Below are 5,422 nucleotides of genomic sequence, written 5' to 3' on the forward strand. Positions count from 1 at the left end.
GACACACAAACACCCCGTTGTCTTTGCAAAATCTGCGCCTTGGTGGGTGTTCCCACCAAGACGGTAAAATGGTGCTCAAAAATATTTTGTCAAGGAGCTTGGGGGCGGGAGCGGGGTGTTGCGGTTTTGGTTGTAGAGAAGAGCGCTCAGCCGGGTTTTAATGTTGCAGCAGAATCGGGAGGTGGCAACAAAGTTGTCCTGTATTGCTAGCCAAGGTCAACGGCACTGGCCGTTATCTGGAAACTTTGCTGATGGTTTCATTGCACAATGCATTTACAGACTGTCTCAGGCTGGAAGCGTACCCTTTCCTGATTTTCATTTTCATTTTGTTGTTTAATAGCTATAAAATATCTACAAAGTTTAGGGCTGGGTTGAGGGTTTTTTCCCCACTTCATATGCTGGAAGAAGCAACTGTCCTATCTTAACTGTCAAAATGGAAATTGCTTGCTTATTTTTAAACATCTAGTAAGGAATATAATGCAGTAGGGAGAGGCCTGATCTCAAAATACTGGCCCTTAAGTTCAGGCAAAAATTTGACATGGTGTTCTAGTATGTGCTATTGCCTATGTGGTGTAAATACAGCCCTAGGATCGCACTGGTCAGCTTTTCCTAATATTATAAAGGAGAAGGGTGTCCGACAGAAATCTTGCTACTGGTCTAGCTTTTTTTCAGTTCCAGCAGCACCTCTGATACTCCAGCATACTTTCCTATTTATGTGTCTTCAGTATTTATTTTTGGATGCTACTCCAGCTCAGACTTGTTTGGAGTTCAAACACCTGAGCCACTGTTACAGCTTCTTTGCACCAACTGTAGTTGGGAATTTGTGTCTGGGGTCATCTTTGTCAGTATTTTCCATTCAGTCTTCATTTCCTGCTGCAACTTCGTATATTCTCTTTGAATCTTTTATTCAAATGGGACCACTGGCTGCTTCAAAAATTGTTTATGCATAAGAACACACTGAGGCGAAGGATGGTAGTAGCAGCTTTGTTGGGCTGTGAAAGAAGGGTGAATGCTGACACTTGTTGCGCTGGAGCGCTTTGGGGTATTGCAGATGAAGCACCTGTACAGCTGGCACGAGGCTGGGCTTTGGCGTTGTGCACGTAGACACAACTTCAGGATTAAACGAATAACACCAAGTCAGATTTGGGACATAGAATAAGCATGTGGTAACAGTTCAAATTATTTGAACTGGTAAATTACTTCCAGAAAAGCAGTGGCAACATCTTCAACTTGCTTCGCTGTTTCCCAAGTGCCAGCTCCATCTCTGTCAACATGGAACCTATTCCTTAGACGTTTGATGGCTGACTACTCTTTGTGATTAACTTTTATCACCAGCCATGTTCCCCAGATTGGCTGGATGAAACTTGCTTCTGCTGTTCTTGAACACGGTTGTCTTAATACATTTCTGTGTAGGTCTACTTCAAACTCCACCTAAATGTTTTCAGTGTTTCCTTTCCAGTTCTCTAGAGATTGTACCATCGATTTTCAATTGACCTACATCTCCAGGGATCTTTAAGTGCAGGGTAACTTCCGCTTTGAAGGAGCACAGAGGCAGTACCTGGGTGACTGGAGGGAGAAGAGAGAAACACTAGACTCCTGTAGAAGCTGTTGGGGGGAGGAGGAGAATTAGCTGTCAGTTATTTTAACCTACAGGGTTACTACCCCATAAGCAGAGAGTTACTAGACAGTGAAGGAGATGCAGTAGAACAGAAAACTGAAAGCAATCTTTAGCAATACATTCCTTTTTAGGAGTCTTAAAGCAAGAAATCAAAATATCAAGGTGTTTTTTTTTTTTTACTGGGGATACTGTCTGCAAGACTCTTAATAGATGATGTTCTACTTTTCAGCTGCTTAGTTTCTGTCTGGAGGAGTGAGTATCTGCAGCAATCTTCTGATACAAACCTTAGACTTAACGTATGTTCCTGCTTCTGTTCTGATTTTCTGAAAGGCCAGTCCATATCCAGTTGTGCTTGTGCTTTAGCTTTTTTCCTCCTTTCTTGCACTTAGCTTTCTGATGTATCTTTACTCAGAAGTCATTCCTTTCTTGGCACTTTTATGATGGACTTGAAGTCTTATAGCCCTGTCTCCTAAAGCCAGTTTCCTTTTTCTGATTGTTATGGTAGCTCTTTCATCTCCTTCAGTTTGGCAGCCATATTTTTTTAATGTGGGCAACAGTTGCAGTTCCTTTAGATGGAATCTCACAGTGTTTTGTAGAAGGTTACTAATACTTCTCTAGCTATACCAGGCAAAAATATTGTGATAGGACCTGTCTTTATCATGATTGTGAAGCTATCGTGTGATAGTTATTTGATAGATATATAGGTGATATCTTGTGATTAGGTATCTAAGTCTTTAACTTGTTCCCACCTCTTGAACTCTCAACTTGGACCAGAAATTCTTAGTGTCCTGCACATTAGATTGATGATACGTTCTTCTTAACCAAATGTGATCCTTCTTCTGCAATTTCAGCATGAGATCCCCTGTTGATATCATGACTCATGGACACTGCTTCTTAATTTGGAGACTAAAAATTTCGATAAAAGCTCTTTGTGATCATCACCAATGTAAAAGGGCCCACTCACTAAAACATTTAATATCTCTATGTTAATCATCATCTAGTAAAATTTGTTTGTTCTGGATGCTTGGTCTGTTTCTTGTCTGTATTGCACTCCTTATGCTACCTTTGTAGCCTTGTTGAAGCCCATGTTACAGCTGAGCTCTATGGACAGTGAAGCAACATGTCAATTGAAAAAGACTGTGGTAACAAGGGATGTTTTTGGTAAAACCATACTGTATTTCTATTCATTTTCTGTTCACTTTTTTGTTTCTTAACTTGAAACATAGGTGGGCCCTAGAATGCCACTGAGGCAAAATTCAGTCTGGTGATCCCTGCAAACAGTTTGAAATACAGCCACTGAACTACTCTCCAGCTATAGTACCCTGTCCAATTAGACTTACCAGCAGTCTTTGCTGCCAGATGTAAAATTGTTGAGTCCGTTCTCTCGTGTGTTATGGGCTAGAAACTGGGCTTGCCCACAGCCTTGCAACCTGTCAAAAGCTTCTCCTTTGTCTTGAAAGCTGGTATTGCAGCTGAAAGCATGTATCTGTGAGATGACTGATGGTTGTCCAGATGCACCACTGCAAAAATCCTCCCTTCCTGTTTGTTTCTTCATCTTCAAGTGACTCCACATATGCCAATTTAGTGCTATATAGCCAGTTTTATTTTTGATTTTGTGGCTTTCATGCTGTGATACTGTGATATTTCATGTGTTGAATTTTTTTTTTTTTTTTTTTTAAATCCTGGAGGAAGCCCAAACAGCCAAGTAATGTGGCCAGTAGCTTTGGTTTTTTTTCTGGGTGTTTCAGAAGATCTCTTGGACTACTGGTTTGCCTGTTTTGGTCTCCCAATGCTGTCATTTGGGCTGAAGAGAGAGCAAGATGGCTAGATTTGAGCTTAAGTGCTGGCTCCTTTTGATGTTCTTAATGTAAATGAAACAGTAATTGCAAACACTGTCTGCCCTTTGAACAAAAAAAAAAAAATTGCTGGAAATGAAGCAGGAGAAATCCCATGAAAAATGAAACAAGGCTACGTGGGCATGAAATGTGTGGGGGCTGCAGGCTTTTTGCTTTGAACAAGCAAGAAGCTGTTAGGTGTGTGCAAAAAGCTGATGGTATTCAGCAGATTGGGATGGGCTGGCAGATTTGTGCATGAGGAAATGCAAGTCTCTCTTGAACAACTGGGAGATATGGATGGCAGCTTTAGGATAAGCCTGCAGGAGAACCTCTCAGTACCATGAGGACCGACTGCTTCCATGGGTTGGAATTGCTTATGCATTCAGTACTCTGCAAACACTGGTTTTACATAAAACACTGCTGTCTTAGGGTCTGAGCAGAAGGTAGACAAGGAAATTCTTACTTCTCAAAGCAAAGAACAAGGCAAGCCTTTAAAACAGCAAGAGGAAATAGTAATAAACACACTTTTTCTAGTCATTTGGATAACTAAAACAATTTTAAAATTTAAAAGCTAATTTAATTTTTCTTCCATCAACTACATATTATACAAATAAATGAACAGCTTTTTTTAAATACCTTGAATATAAAACTTGAGTGCGTTGTAATTATTTTGGCATCTGTAACACTGCTTTATGTAATTGAATATAATATTGAAAGCCCTACTTTAGTGTTCAGCCAGCAGTTGCTAGTGGCAGATCTAAAAAATCGTTTCATATGCAAAAAAAGTCTTCAAGCTCTTCAACTTTTAATTTTGCTATTTTTGTTGTTCAGTCTTTTACAAGAGATGAAAATAGATGGGAAGGGTTTCCTGTTACCATTGAGACAGTAGTAGTGAAGATAACTGCTGTCACACACTTACGGGAAATGTGGAATTTTTTTTTTTTTTTTCTTGTAGCAGGGCATACAGTTGTATGACAATAATTGCCTCTGAGTTAAAATTATGGGCTCCTAGTATTGTATCTCCTTTTTGGTCTTTTTTATTTCTTGGGCTGTAGAATGTCAAGATTTAAGAAAGCCTTGTGTAATCTACCTTGTTCTGGTGATCACGGTTTCATTATTTTAAAAAATAGTAGTGTTCTTCTGTTTTGTACAGCTGTTGCTTCATATTAGAAATGGTTTTATTAGAGGATAATAAAGGAAAAAGTACAATGTTATTTGTATTGGTCTAAATCATCTGAAAACCAGAAAGACCTGTTGTAATGTAACCTGATCTATAAAACCAGGGCCCAGAAGTGTCACCTGGCTGCCCAAGCAAAATGGGGTGTTCTAGGAATTATTGTAAATAAACTTGTACAGCAATGAAAGATCTTCTATAATTGACTCACAATTTGTCATTTGGCTTCTTTATCCTTCAGTGTAAGCTCTCAGGTGTAAACACACAGATAATGTGTGCTTTAAAATATAAGTTGGAGTATGACCATGGCACCATATTTAAGGCTAGCATGCTGCCCAAAGCAATGTATGGACTGATACAGGTTACCTAGCTTGCTCTCTGATTGCCTAATAGAATATAGGCATATTTTAAAATACCAGAGAGTACACATTTCAATATGCATTTCAGGCATGCTGTGGTTTTAACTTGTTATGTCTCATGTCCCTGCCCTGCTAACATACAGGAGGAGTAATTGACATAGGATGATCGATGGCTTAATTTTTCTTCAGCATTTTCTTGATATTTGGATGTCACCTGTGTAGTGTAGGAAGGGGTATAGCTCAAAAAATCAAGACCTATGAACAGCTTCCAAAATACCTTTTTATGATGTGTCTTACAGAGACAGCATCAGCTTATGGTATGTCTCTGCAGGCTTCTATGGGGTTCTGCAGTGGTTTAAGCTTGTGGTAATGTTAAGAAAAATAATTGAATATTAGGCTGCTGTGGTAGGATTTATATCAGGTAACCAAATGAGAA

The sequence above is a fragment of the Phaethon lepturus genome, unplaced genomic scaffold (assembly GCF_000687285.1).
Source record: "Phaethon lepturus isolate BGI_N335 unplaced genomic scaffold, ASM68728v1 scaffold7456, whole genome shotgun sequence".
Lineage (NCBI taxonomy): Eukaryota > Metazoa > Chordata > Aves > Phaethontiformes > Phaethontidae > Phaethon > Phaethon lepturus.